The sequence below is a fragment of the Pyxicephalus adspersus genome, chromosome 4, assembly GCF_032062135.1.
Source record: "Pyxicephalus adspersus chromosome 4, UCB_Pads_2.0, whole genome shotgun sequence".
NCBI lineage: Eukaryota > Metazoa > Chordata > Amphibia > Anura > Pyxicephalidae > Pyxicephalus > Pyxicephalus adspersus.
The window spans coordinates 140,139,195-140,155,439 of record NC_092861.1 but is presented as its reverse complement, the minus strand read 5'-3'; the positions used below and the strand labels follow the sequence as shown (position 1 = coordinate 140,155,439).

General features: G+C 39.8%; 1 pseudogene; it reads left to right on the top strand.

The window, feature by feature from the left end:
• Positions 1-3,388: 3,388 nt before the first annotated feature.
• On the top strand, positions 3,389-4,039 carry LOC140329897 (guanidinoacetate N-methyltransferase A-like; annotated as a pseudogene).
• Positions 4,040-16,245: the final 12,206 nt, after the last annotated feature.

The following is a 16,245-nucleotide window of genomic DNA, read 5'->3' as shown; positions in this document are numbered from 1 at the left end:
TGATGCCTTCATAGTTCTAGGTTCATCACCATTGGGCAGTAACAGTATGATGACCCTAGTGACCTTTAAGAGACTAGAAAGGTGGTACTGAAAAAGGCATTCTTTTCTGATTATCACCACAACAGGAGCATTATTTCCAATGATTCTCAATTAAATCGTTTTATCAGGGGTTCCCTTAGTACTCAAATTTATTTCAAGGGTTCCTCCAGTGTAAAAAGATTGAGAAAAGCTACTTTAGAGCATTGTTGGCCCTGAAACAGAAAGGAGGTACAGATTATAAAGCTCTGTATTTTTGGTGTTTTTGTACACGGAGAATTATCCTTTCCATTTAGGTACTAGGATTGATTGGAAGATAAATTTGACTAGTTATTGCTACTGCTGATAATGTAAAAAAAAAAAAGTGTTGGGGACAAGAGAAAAAAGGAGATGGATACAGGAAATACCATGCGCTCCATGATTACAGGTCCATCATCTGGATCACAGATTCGGCAAAGCGCACATAACAAACAGGCCTTGTGTGTTGTGTGAAAACTTAGAGACGAGTTTACAGCAGTGATACAGAGCAGGCAGCAGAGCCCGGACTGATTGGTAGAGATACGGCCTGTAATCTCCATAATCAATCCAAGCAATAATTATATTCAATAAGCCCAGGATTTGCTGTCCACTTTCATTACAGTGATAAAGGGCAGAGTCAGAGAAAAGCTATTCGCGGCCATTCTTCCAACATTGGCAGCCTGAGTTCTTCCACCGCAAGTGTCCCATGACACATCGAAAACCTACTTCCAGATCTTTTCCTTGGGTTAGTACTCAGAAGGTTTATGATGACTGGGCAACAGACTAAAAAATAAAGTATATCCAAAACCATTTTTTCCTTGGCATAAAATAGGGAAGAGTTGGAATCTCTTACGGGTTGTAACGCTTTTGTCCCAGAGATGTTACTAGAAATCCTCAACCCTCCTCCCTGTACATAGTTTGGATGCCTCCCAAAACAAAAAAGCCCTGCTGCAACCTGCAGGGACTCCCCAATGCCACCGGTACCTTACAGTGATAGCTACACATCTATACTAAATGCAGGGGTCAGGTGTATGTAACTTACAAAGTGCAGGAGCCAGGCCAATATAATATACCAAATGCTGAGGTCAAGTGAATGTAACATATTTAGTGCAGGAATCAAGCATGCTTTACAGGAGGTGAAAGGCAAATTTCCACAACACAAAAACAAAAGGCAGATGTCTTGACTTGGATATGCTAATATTTTGAAGATTTTGTTAAACTGGATGGAAGCTATAAAATGTAAAATTACCCTAACCTCATAACTAGGCAACAATACATGCCAAATATCTTTTGTTGAAGTAAGGATCAAGGTTTGGTTAGTCATTGGGCTATAAGCAGCCAGTAGAAAATCTTCTATTATTTACCTTTCCTGATCTTATTTTTCATTGTGCTGTGTAGATGATTAGCCAGTCCAGAAGCTAGAAGGCAGCTGCTAAAAAGAAGTCATTCAGAACCCAGTGAAGCATCCATTTAAAATACTATTGTTATTCTAGGTGATGTCATAGGAGTCACACATAATCAGTGCATCATTATCTATTAGCTATAATTCTATAAGGGAAGCAGTTTAAGGCCAGAATATGATAATGATATGGTGGTGGGGAAAAGCCATACCATACTGAGCTGTTATCCTGGTTCCTTGCTGCTTAGAGGTCCCCTTTGCCAGTGGGCAAGCAAAAATCAAGGTTCTCTTATTTCTTTTACACCTGTAGCCCTGTTATGGGGGGGGGGTCATGTAAATGACCCCCACAAACCAGGCTATGGCGCTAACCTGTAGATAAGAGAGGATCCCAAGGATCTTCGCTACGTGGAAGAGTGAGGATACTAATAAAGTTGGCAGTGCCTCCACCCAGGACAGGGTCTCTGTTAGCAGAGGGGCTCTCTTCCTGGGACATTAACCAGAATTATTACCAGTAATATAGAACAGTACCCGAGGAACCACTACACCCAGCATACAACATTGCAGGTAAATGAACACATAGGTTGGATTATTTGTAAATTTTATATCTCAAAACAGTAATAACAATATTTACAATCAATAAACATCAATGAGTACACATATCAAGCACATGGCAGAGTCCTGAGGAGAATTGTGCACAAATATACCCGGGTATATATACAGTCTATAACCACAAATACCTCCAGGTATGATCAGTGTCAGGATGAGTTGCAGGGGCCTCTGGAATTGATTGTAGCAAAGATGTCCCGATGAGATGATCCTGAAGACAGCGGCAAGGAGATCCTCCAACCGGCAATTGGGCTGTGTATGCTGTGATCCCGGATTGTAGCGATGCAGGCAAAGTCTCTGGAACAATCTATCTGCACTACCACTCAGACCCTAGCAATCACACTTATCTGCCAATCCAACCGGACCTCTGCTACCTATGGGCCATCAGATGCCTAACCTATGCTAGATGTAACTAGACAGAGGGTGCAGATCAAAGATAACTGAAAGGGCAGAGCAAATATATATTTGTGTATATAGCTGATATACTGACAGTAGGGATTTCCCAAAGGGATCTCTGATAAGATATCACATATACCCCATTAATACAGAGGGAAATAATCTCTGATTACAGATATCACATATACCCCAATAATACAGAGGGAAATAATTTAATATTGCACTACACACAGACACAGCAGTCAGTGTGTTCTGGAAGGAATGCAGTGATATGATATGAGGTGATATGGGGTTACAAGAGTGGGAGAGACAAGTGATGAAGTGCCCTCCTATTTTGTGAGGTGATATGTGGGTACAGAAGGTAGAGATAGAGGTAATGTGGTGCACTCCTATTGTTCAGGTAATATAGGGGTGCAGGAGGGGAAGTGACAGGTGATGGGGTGCACTCCTATTGTATGGTAATATGGGGGTACAACTACCCTGGCTGAGCACATGTTCTCATCTCCGCCCCTTCCTGCATTTACTTATATAACTTGTTAGGGGTTCTAAGGTCACTATCAGGGCTGGGAAGCACTTCACTGTTCTTTATGAAGAGGTGTCTGTTTACTTCAACAACTTTATTTAAATTTTTCAAAGTTACAACTCAGCTAGCACATAGAAAAAAGGCAGTCCCCTACACACCATAGGTGAAATGAGTGTGAGTATTGTTTCCAATGGATCTCTTTACCATTTCAGATATAACCCTAACCAGAGGATGTTTATAGCAGAGAGTGGATAGTAAAGTCACTCAACACCAATGTCTACATTTTATATTCTATTTAAAGGGTGTAGAGTGTGGCCCTGAGCCTTATAACCCCACAGTCGGGGCCGCTCCACTGTCTCTGTGTCCCTGTCTGTTTTTGCTGTCAGCTTCCCCAACCTGTACGTCCAGCCATGTCTTCAGATAGGATCTTCACTGAAGGAGAGAGCTGCAAATCTGAGTGGCACAATGAAAATGCTGGGTACAATGAGTCAGACACTCACCTAGAAATCCTGGGCAAACCTGTGATGGAAAGTTGGGAGACCCAATACATACACAGCCTGTCATCGGTAGCTGCCAGTACAGGAGAGCAAGTGCTAGAGTTTGGTTTTAGCATAGCAATAGAAGCCACAAAATTACATATAAGTACTTGGAGTAAAACATAGGGGAACATTGAGTGCAATGATGGGGTATTCCAAAGGTTATGAGAATGGGCCAAAACAGCAATCACATTAGATTGTCCCACTGAAGCGCCTGCGGGAAGAAGTGCCAACATTGCCGAATGACACTTACCCTATATCTGAAGAAACGTGACATACTCACCAGTTCATCTTTATTAAGGCTCATGCATATTGCCTGCTCAAACCTGGAGGTGTCCTCACATACTGTAACGTGACATCTTGGGGGGAGTTGCTGAAGACCAAAAACACTGACATGGAAAAAATATTCCAGGAAACACAAATACCTCGGCCTGTGGAAGGGGACCATAGAGCACCACAGAGATGGACCTGATACCCCCTGAAGATTGATGATACTACTCCTTCCCAAAGATCACACCATTATAAAGGATTAAAAGAAGATCTTAAATACTTTCTCCCATATACTAACAAATCTGGATTCAGGATTTTAAATGGAAGTATCTTCTGTCTCCACTGTAAGAAACCCTCCAGCATTTCCTAGTGACAGAGTGAAAGCCCACGAGTTTATCCCTAACAGCAAAGACATAATTTACATTACAGTGAGGTTTACTATTTGCAAAGCAGACTTTTCAAACTATGGGTGTTTTATCATTCTAATGTCTACTCTATATGTATCTATCTATCTATCTATCTATCTATCTATCTATCTATCTATCTATCTATCTATTCATATATCTATATATCTGTCTATATGGTGTAAATCTGCTGGGGACAGCAAACCACACCACAGGCAACCAGAATCGGTGCAGTTGCAGTTGTGGCTATGACGTGAATCTTCCAATGGCATCCACCACTTCCCGAACTCTGAGCAGCTGGGATCGCAGTTAAGCCCAAAGGCAGAAGACTGTGATCCATGCATATGTGCGTGCATGGGCATTAGTAGAATGGGGTACCCATAACCCATAAATGGTTCCCATATTGGTGACTACAACAGCTGTTAGGAGAAGCAGCCTTACTAGCACCCCAAATCTCTTACAGGGAAAAAGAAATCAAACCTCTCTTACAAATCAAAAAAAGCGATGGACATTTTCCATAAACAAACTGAGTTTTTGTTCGTTTTAGATACATTTCTAAAGCTGGTGACAAATATTTACATCCAGCTGTTTGGCCCGATCACAGAATAACCAGATGTATCCAACTGGGCCACACAATATGAGTCACATGGGGTACAGTCACTGTGACCACCAGCTGATGACCACACAGCAATATCCACATTGAGGTCATCAGCGAGTCCTTTCTCAAGCCTGAGTGACAGAATCCTCATATCATTTCTTTACTCTTTTTTTTTTCTTCTGTTTTAAAGCCTGCAGAACCAGAGAGTTTAGGTAGTTTAATTGTCAAATATGTAAACAGGTCAGTGAATTTAGAATCATAATCTGTGTTATGCAAGCCATATATTTAAAAAGAGCATGACTAAAGACTAAAATATGCTTTACATTTTCTTACTAAGATACATTTTATATTTATTATTTAAAGGTACAGTTTTAGATTCACTTTTCCATATCTTTCAGCCTAATTTAACCTATTTATTGCTTACAGAGTTTACAGAGTTTCTAACTCATTGTTTGAGAATCTATAGGATTAGACTTCTTTTCCTTTAAACTGCAGCAGCCACTTTTGTGCATGTTGTGTAGTGAGCATACAACATTTTTACAACAATTTACACAACTAATTTTTTTAAATTTTAGGTTTTGGTGCTTTTGAACTTCGGGAGCTTTTTTGCATCCACTTCCGGTCTATGTACACCCCAGAGATGATTGCATGGCATTCTTCAAGGTGGTAGCTGCATTCCTCATTGTGGGTTCCCTAATTGTGGCAGCAGTGGGTCACATTGATGCAACGTCAAAAAGGCCATTGCAGTTAATGGCAGCAGCCTATGTGTGGGGTGACAACACAAGGACACCATTGGAAGACCAGGGCAAAAGATTGATACCCCATAAAAGAAAATCCTTGGTCAAGGATTCGTGCATATTCATCATTCAATTATCAGGTTTACCAATATTAAAGTTACATTTGGCGTGACATTGACTAAGGCTATTATTGGGCAAAAAAAAATTCTAACCCCATCCCCTATACTCCCAATCTATCTGGCAGCACTTGATTTTCTGGTCTTTTTTACATCAGATATACTTACCTAAATTCTCTTGCATTTTCCAGGTGTGGACTAATAATCCAAAACTGCAGAATGTCCCCCATGACTAACCCCCAATAATCTGACCCCTCTGGATGCTGAAATGCCCTTTGCACCCGGACATTAAAAAAGTGTCCACCTTCTATAGATAGTGATATATACCCCAGCACTCTAAACAAAGAAGAAGAATTTAGGGCAGAAGAATTGGGGACTGGAGCATCACATGATCAGAGCTTTAAGTAAGTAAAATGGGTTTTATATGTTTTTTTGCCATGTACAATGAAAGGAGGGTGCGGGATGGGGGTGTTCTAGTTTGCCCAGTGATCAGCTTTGAGAATATATAAGATTTTTAGTGCTTGGATTTACATATGTATTAAACAAAGTGTTCTCCAAACTATCCTGTCTTCTATACCTAACAACTCCAACCAGGTCCCTCTCTCTTCTCAAAGCTTCTCCACGGTCACTCAGATGTTAATTCTAAACAGTGCGAGCTTTAGTCAAAGATCAAATGTCAATGAAGCAGGGAATAGGGTAAAGTCATTGCAGCAAGAGTAAAAAAAGTAAGCATAGCTCCATAAATTGGATTTCCCATTTGCAACCACTGAAACACAAGTTTATCCTGCTCTCCCGGCTACCAAGGAAGGCTTTGATTCATGGAGCAAATAGGTTACTCCCATAGGGACATTCAGGACATTGATGTAGCCTTTATCTTGTTTAGGCAAGAAAGATGGTTTCAATATATCTTAGTGTGATCATTATTCATTCTCCCTTCTAGTAAACCTCAACAGGAAAAACAGAGGTCAGATACTTCCCTCCCCACCTACAATGTTTTTGGGAAATACAGTGATGTCCCAATCCGGAATACTTAACCATTTCATGTTTTCACTACAGTACATTCACATCATCCGAGACTTCTATTGAATATTAATATTATTAAACTTTATATATAAAGCACCAACATATTACACAGTGCTGTATATTAACAGAGATACACACAGTGGCACAGGAGGAGAGGACCCTGCCCAAAAGAGCTTACAATCTAAGGGAATATTTACATAACCTGAGACTCCAGTTGCAGTACCAAACTTTTTATGTTACTTTTATGTTGCTTTGCTACATTTTAATAACCAAAATAAAACCTTTAAATGACCAAATTTATAAAATATAACCAAATAACATATTACCATTACCCTAACACTGTATTGTCAAGTTGCAGGTCCTCAAAGGCCCTAACCCCTAACAGACTCTTCTCTTTAGAAGTGTCTGCCACTCACATAATATTATTGTTCGGGAGGGAATAGTTCCGGCAGCCCAAAAACACCCACCCACCTTCTGACTTACAAGGCTCCAATATCATAGATGGGTTCAACCACCCAAAAAAACTGCCCTTGAGCACCCCAAACTGTGAACATAAGTGCCACAAACCCTACCCCCCTAAAACCAAATGGGAAGATGAGAGGGGAAGAAAGACCCCCTAATTCCTGTTTTCTTACTTTCCTCTCTCTTCACTCCACCACCCCTCCCTTCCACTTTCTACCACCAATTTCTCCGAGAATACTTCCCCCTTTTTATAATAACTCTTTTCCACTCTCCTGTTCACATAGTCATGCAGACCCTCATTATGTTCAACTCATCTCCAGGCCTTTCTAGAGATTTCACTCTGGTGGGGAACTAAACTTGTTGATGGGAGGGGAGCTTGTGCCATAATCAGCAAATATGCACAAAATATTTGCTGATTATGACACAGACAGATTTGTGTGCAGCTGTCCTGCAGCAATGAGAAGACCAGGACCTGTAATTACTATATACTTGGATGGCGCCATCTTTGCCACTGACTCCACAACAGACTTACGAGAAGTAATGATTATGAAATTCCTGTCACCCATGATGCAAAAATACAACTTCAGATTCTCAAGCATTGAAGGGCGTTTTAGGCCGTTCATATTGAAGAGCTTTTCAATGTGACACATCAGCTCATGACAACACGTTTGTGACAGCTCACCATGCTCTGGTGTGAATGAGAGCTAATAGTAACTTTTCAAACATTTTGGGCAGCAGACTAAGTCCCATTTACTCTTTATAAGCACACATTAAAAATGAATGGCCTTGGGAGATCTCTGGAGACCCAACATTCTTTCTTCTCCAACTAACGACTGGATGCAGAAAGTATATAAGAATTGGGGCTTAGACACCTCCTGAATGCAACCAAAGGGGCTATGGAGGAAGACTCAACCTCCCACTGTTAAGCTCTGGCTTCATAAGGCTAACAAAATTATGTTGATGGAGGATCTTACTTCTGGCATATATGATACAACCGAGAAATTTGTATATACCTGGGCTCCTTGGATAGCATTTCAGGAATCTGATGAATATAAAATCCTATTAGGTCATTGATGTGTTAAATATTATGCCCTGTTTTCCTAACTCTTCCTTTTCTTCCTCATAAGTGATGACTTTTTCACAGGTACCATCCCCTCTCAACCAGACCAAGATCACTGCAACTGGGACTTTTTTGGATCTATTGCTACTCAGGACTTTTTGGACTTGTATATCCTTGAGACACTCCCTCCCCTATTTCGTTCTATTCCCCCCCCCCCCCCCTTTCACTTGAATATCCACCCCCCACCCTTTTTTGATTTCCAACTGTTGTACTGATTAAACACGTGTTACAATAAAAGAATGAATGGCCTGTTACTATAAACATAATGGGCAATGCAGCTTTTTCTCCAGCGCTGCACACCACAATTCTGGACATTAGTGTATGCTGTGTTGCACTGCAATGTTTGTATGTCAGAAGTCTGTTGGGTTAGAGTATTGGGGTGCCATTAAAAATCTATGGAACTGCAATATGCTAACACACATAATAGACATTACAGTAACATGTGTTACTGCAATGCACCTCAACCGCAAAGTATGAAAGTAGCCTTAAAGTGTATATAAATTCTATTAACGTACTTCCTATTTGCTCCCTTTTGGTCTACTAAATATATTATTGAAATTGATTTCATATCTCTCCAGTAAGTAGAAACTTTAATAAAAAATCCAGTTGATCCTGACAATACTTGTGCTCTCTCTGCCCCTGTTGACTGTTATCAGGTACATTGTTCTCAGATTTATCCAAGAATTTCATAACCACATCCCTCTATGTATTGGGGTCATTGAGTCTTCTTCATAACTTCTCCCGATGTGGAGATGTTCTTTGTGATGCAGGGAGTTTTCACATTCAGTGGCAGACATAGGAAGGTACAAGTTATACAGCTGCACGAAAACCCGCACCCTCCTCTGCCAACGGGCCCTCACAAAGGACCTGGGTCAGTTTAGTGAAGGGGCCAAAATTTATTTTTTGCACAGGGGCCCCCTGTTGGCTATGTCTACCACTGACCATATCAGTGCTTATTTCTGTATTACTATGGAAGGTCTATAAAACCCTCTATGCTCATAGGACGTCCTCAGCATCATTCACCCCAAAAGACTGAGGACTTACTGTGTTGGAAAGAATCATAACATAAATGGCTCAAGAGGGGAGGTGAACATTGCAGCCTGAGGTAAGGGAAACGTTAAAAAAAATAAAAGTTGAACTTTAAGTATTTTTTAATGTAAGCACTTTTTCACATGAACTGTTTTGGGCTCAGTGGCTAGCACTTTCGTCTTTGCTGCACTAGGATTCCATGTTCAAATCTTGGCAAGTATTGTGCATGGAGTTTGTATGTTCTCCCTATGTTTATGTGGGTTTCCTCTGGGGGCCCTGGTTTCTGTAAAACTTGCAATAAGGTTAATTGGCCTTCCATCAAAAAGTTGTCCTTGAACTGTGGTAATGATATATGACTATGGTGGGGACATTAGATTGTGAGCCCCTTTGAGGGACAGCTAGTGATATGACTATGGACTCTGTACAGCGCTACATCATATGTTGGCACTATAGTAAATACAGGTTATTAAAAATAATATATTAAAAAATTCGAAAAACACTTGTATATCTCAGACACTGCATGTCTACAACGTATGTAGTACAATGAAGTAAAACACTCACAGTAGATAAATCAAAGGAAAGCCATATAAAAAAAAGAAAAAACAAGATATTATTAGAAAATGTCCCAGTAAAACATCTGGAATGGCCAATCACGTTCACACAGTGGATGAGTTCTGGAAAAACTCTGAGACCTCCTGCAGGCAGCACAATAATCAAAAACAGAGCTGCAATACATTCTAATTAAAACCATTGATCAGGTTTTGTGGATCAAGGTGCTGTAAGATCAAAGTGCCTCCATACTGATTGTCCAGAAAACATCTTTCTGGGAAAAAATATGAAAAGTGCGCTTATTTACGGAAACATTATAATAAAAAACAATTTTAGCACCAAACCAAAGTTATAAAATAAAAACAGGTGATCGCATTTAAGGGTGTTTTGTACATTTTTATGTATATAATTAATTTTATAGTTCACCTATGCTATTACCTATTTATTATTTTTCTAAATAAAGAGACCCTGTCACATTCCAGCACAGACAGTATTTGAAAATGAGATTATTTGCAGTGTTTTCCTGTTTTAAAATATTTTATACTATTTATAAATTACTTTGGTATTTAAAATTATTAAAGGACGTGAGCAGCACACTATTGGAGCAAGTCTGGTCAATCTTTGCAAGATCAGAGAAAACATCCTATGTATATCGGAGCTCACAACTCCACATTCATCACAACATAAAACACATATAAAAACACATGTCAGAAAACATAAAAAGTATATAAAAGGCTAATAAAAGGCATAAAAATAAATACATTGCAAAAAGATGTTAAATATATTCTAACAAATACAGCCAACAATATAAGAGGGGTAATACAATTTACATAATGTAGGTACTTATAGGGATCTGTTTATAAATGGTTTGACCCCTGATTCACCCACCTTTTACCCATAATTCACATAATAATTACAATTACAAATAATTCACAATTTTGGATTCAATTAGTAAACGTATAGATGATTTCCACTCTCCCATCATAGGTCTGGGCCTGCAATGGAAGAGTGGATGTGTTGTGTCCAGAGACACAGCTCTCCCACCGTCTTGAGCCTGCAATGCATACGGGAGACATGGTCTGCAGCTCTGGCCCGGGCACCCCCAAGCAGGGTCCTTCTTCTAACCCCACTGGGAGGTGCACCGGCTAGAGCCGTGGACCACCAAAATTTTCTCCACAGGTTGGGGACCGCTGGTCAAAAAGACTGAGCTGCACATGTGAGGCTTTACCTCGGGTGCCAAGATTCCCGGCAATCACTTGGCTTGCCAGGACTGAATGAACTCCCATATGCCTTCGTGGGAGTTTTATCATCTTTGCCTGGCCAATCAAGTTGGCTGAAGGTCCCATCTAGAAAGAGAAAGAAGATGGAAGCACCCTGGATTGGAGACTGGTGATTATAGTAGGGTTTAGTTACACTTTATATATAAATGCAGGATACAGTGGCCTTCCCAGTCCTATATTGTATTGTCACTGATATATAGCCAGAATCAGTAACCAATTGGCATGAACAATGACAGAAGGTAAAGAAGATTCCTTTGGAAGTTCTGCCCTAAAGCTTACCCCAGCTCGGGTATCCAGGAGGTCAGCCTGAGAATCCGCTGGGGGCAGGAAATCAAACAAGAATTAAAGAGATAGAAAAACAGTTGTTTTGTTTCAGGATGGCTCTGTGTGAAGTCCAACTCATTAGCATTTATAATGAAAAGACCCCTCCAGTCTCTCCTCCCAGCATGAGTTGGGACAAGGGATGTCCACATTGTACACACAAACCTTCCCAAGAAAGCTGCAGCTTGACATTCCGACAGCCCTAATCCCAAACCTCCCACAGGTAAGATTGTAATGTAAAGGACTTGTGTCAATGGAACTATTCCATTCTTTAAATACAGTTGTCCTTAAGCTATTATTTAATGAAATCTTCCAGCAGAATGGAGAGGCTTAAGCTGTATTTGCCTTGTGCTGGAGTTAATAATCCCCTGCTAATGATTTCTAAAATGAAATCTGGAGAGTGTAAATAGCCGGTGCTTGGAAACAAAAGACTTATATTACTCTATGCAAATCCTTAAATTATTAGTCTAGCTAAGACTCAAGGCAGACCCTTATAATTAGGCAAAAAGCGTAGCGTGCAGCTGTAACCAGCCACTTTTTGTTCTTTACTGTGCAGTATTTTAAACCTTCTTAATCTGAAAAATAAAATACTTTAATGTTTACACTGAATAACTTATTTCTATTATGAGGAACAATTCTTTAAAATAGGTAACCACTTTATTGTTCATTTTTTTAAAGCAGACCTATCATCCCTTTTTTAACATTATATAAAAGGTTGGCTAATGAGCGCGGCAGCAAAGACTGAAGGGGAAACCTGCCACCTTCTTGGATACATATGTTACATATCGCAAGAGGGTTTGGGCTGCTACTTCTGTGCATGCGCGATCCCAGACATGCGCACAGGGGGCTTTCCTGGAATGTAAAAAAAATACTTGGTGAGATTGGCATATTTTTTTTACATGTTCAGGAAGAAACTGCACTGTGGGACTCACTGAATTTATTTTCTTTTAATGAAAGTTACCCCTTAATTGCTGACAGTCATTATAGTATATATGAAACATTCTCCTGGAGCAATACATAGATAAATAAAGACTTAACAGTCCGAAAAAAAAGAGTTTGTTATATATTCTTATTGACATGCAGTTGACTGTGGCATTGTACAGCAGGCTAATGCATGATCCCAACTGCTCCATCAACTGAATGGCAGTAGTTGGGTATCAATTTTGCATTGGTATTGTGTTTGCATTACAATTTGGTTCCTAGAAGTGACGTGTAACTTTGAGCCATGTGGTTGTTTTTTCTCCTCTGGAATATGAACCACATCACAACTTTGAATGCAAAGGCAACATGTGCAGACAAATTACCCTGTGGTGCAGTTTGCCGCTCCTGGGCACATAGCTGCAGCTTGCTCTATGTCTGGGATAGGCTTTCTGCACCGTTTGAAGGGAGCCTGGGTATATTATTTATAGACATTTCTGATGGTAGAACACAGGAAATGTTAAAAAAAAAAAAGTAAATACTACTTACCTCCAACTCCAACAGGATTTTATGATAATTGATGCATATGGTGCTATCTCTTTATACCGATCTACAATAAAGATTTATTTACCATATCTGATTTCTGATATCTTTTTATCACAAAGGGAATGCAGACTGGTAAAGTATTCTCAATATTAAACAGTTTCCACCAAATGTTTCCTTTTAGCAGTGCTGTTCAATGATTGGTTTTTTGCAAACCCCAACCAAAGCAGCTAATTAGGTTTCATCTTTTATTAATTGGGAAAATGAAACATTTAGGACATGTTCAGACCTGCTTCTGGAAAATGTGGCCTATAGACGCTCCTGGGAGCCTAGAAGCTACATGGAGCTTCTGAATAAACGATTCTAATCGTCTAACACCTGTAAACTGCATAAAACACCAGGCCCATTAATTTTCATTTAAACTAATTTTTATAAAGAAATTTCAAGCTTTTGCAAAAAACAGGCTCACAAAAGCTTTGAAGAACAGAGGTCTGAACATAATCAAATCAGCATAATTAAATCTAATCTTTAAAGGGAACTAATGTTGAAAAAAAGAGGGTAGCATTTCTGACCCCCTTCCAAGAATACTAGTTGCCTGGTTGTATCTGACTTTAATGCTATGTGTCTATAGAGCAAGTTTTAGATAGACATACATTATTTAAAGCAAATTTGACAATCCTGGCAATCTTCTCTGTTATGTATGTAAAGGGTATCAAACTAGTAAGCGAAAGACTTTGTTTCAATTGATCTTTCACGATCCTTTCCAACGACAAGGGGCTGCAAGATGCATGAACGATGCTGTACATACAGCACCGTTCATGCTCTATGGAGAGGGGAGGGGGGAGAGCGACGGAGCGGCACCCTGCTGCGCGCTCTCCCCTTCCCTTTCATTACGATCGGCTGTCGTCCATCGTCCGTGGATCCGGCAGGTCGGTCGTCCGGACGATGGACGACACCGACTGTACACACGGAAGATTTTCGCCCGATAATTGGCCGATGCCGATTATCGGGCAATAAAAATCTGCCGTGTGTACGTAGCTTAAGGCTGGAGAGGATACACTTTCAATAGTGAACCTGGAAGATCCCAATACCCCTGGTTTATTAATACACTCCAAGGCTGGAGAAGATACACTTTCATCAGTGAAGCTGGGTGATCCAGCAAACCTGGAAAGGATCTGGTCAAGGGTTTAAAATATTTGCTAGCAAATGATTTTGAGAAATCCATTACAGGTTTTCTGGATCACCCAGCTTCACTGATGAAAGTGTATTCTCTCCAGCCTTTGAGACCGTAATAAATCAGGCCCAATTGACCAGGTAAAGTGTCACTATTCTGGTTACAAACCACAACAAAATACAGTGATCTAGATAATGATAAAACAGTTTTAAGTTCCTAGCAGGTAAAGATATAAACGATGAATATATACTAGAAGAGAAGGAGTGGAAGAAAAAAAGAGAGCAAGATGATATAAAGTTCTGGTTGAAAAGCACCTTATTAAAATTCTATGGGTACAGTCTGAGGTTTATTGGGAAACAATTACTCAGGTTTGTGTAAGGGATGCAAAAAGAAAAAGATGACCAAAAGAAAGTCGCCAGTTTCGGGAATGGGCATGCATGCCCACTCCTATTTTGCAAAGAATTCTTTGGAGGTCCGCGACTCTGTTTTGTATAAGAATATATAAACACCTGGAATTTATACAATTTATACAATTACTGTCTTGCAGTTCCTAAAACAAAGAGTCAAATAATCTAGAAAAATATGGGAAGGACGTGAGGGTGCCAGGTACCACTTGAATAAAACATTAATCTTATTTGGCAAATCAAGTGGTAAGATCTCCTTATCACAAACCTAAGGCCATTACAACGTCAAATAATAGTGTCACACCTCTCCATTAGATTCTCAATCATCTAGAAATAACAAATAATTGGGTAATAAAGCCACAGGAGAAGAACACCTTCATTAACATTTATGGCTGAAGATAAAGACAAAAACTACTATGGGGTAATCCCCCTTAACAAAGGAGGTGGTTGTAGATCTAACCCACAAAGCATACATACACCAGAATTTTGCAAAGTCAGGCAAGGGCATGAGATATGAACGGAGGTCCTAAAATAAATAGATAAAAAACAATTAAAAATAATGGAAAAACATAAGGTTAAAGTCTGGATAAATCTTTAAAATTTGCTTCTTTAAAATAAAGTTTAATAAGACCCTTATGGATTCAAGAAGGCCAGCTGAGCCAGGGTTCAGGGTAAAAAGTTGAGTGTTAAAAGTCCAGGCCAGAAGAAGCTGAGGTGAGCATATAATGGAGTAGGACCACTGCTTTCTGGCCAAGATTCTCAAAAAAACACAGTTCTTACCTTTCCTTCTGCCCGGGCTGAACTTGCTACGAATTTGTTATCCCAGACGTCTACTTGAAAACTGACATTTTCAGGAGTGGTGGTCTCCTGGAACCCTTGAAGCTCCTGCTACTCCCGGTTCAACCGGCTAACCTCATACCATTACAGGTATTTTACTATTTAATAGGAGGTCAGCAGGGTGGGAGACCAAGGAGGGTTTTTCCCCTAGAAATGCTGTCTCCCAGTGGACTTTTAGTGTGAAGTTCAGCGGCCTGGCCATAAGGAAAGGTACTTTCTACAGGTTTAAATGTTTCTGATGCATTTTTGTATGTGATAGGGTGACTTAAATATGTGATGAAAATCCGTTTATAGCAGATGTGTCTCTTTCTAATCTATTGATTTACTTAAGGAGTAAAAGGTTACCACACATGGGACAGAACTAGTTTTACAGTGAGATTTATTACCCAGTGATTATGTAAAAACAGAGACATGTAAAGTAGGTGTATTGAACCTCACATAATGTGAAGGAGTTCTATGTTTGGAATAATGCCATGCAATCTGCGTTCTTTGTGTTCCCACAGCTAATGGAATCTTGCAGACTTTTACACCTAGTTACCAATCCCCTGCTTGTTTTACTCCACATTTTACAACTGAAGAGTAAATAACAGCTATTCATTAAGCCTACCCAGTCATAAAATAAGATTAATTTAAAGCAATAAACCCGCCCTAGATTGGTTTATCTCCACAGTGCAACCTTTGCAGGAATAAGGTCAGCCAAAGACCTGACATGATCATCACATGACCCATATGACATTACATGATTGTGTTTTTGGCCATATTGGTATCTTCTGGCTGCCCATTTTCAGAAATCAATCATCAGCATTGAATTTTCTTGATAAATCATTGTTGTTCAGCTAGGACAACCTAAACCAGTGTTTCTCAACCAGGGTTCCTTCAAAGGTTATCAGAGGTCCCTTGAGCAATTTCTATTTCTCAGGTCAGTTACCACTGACACCATTAATTG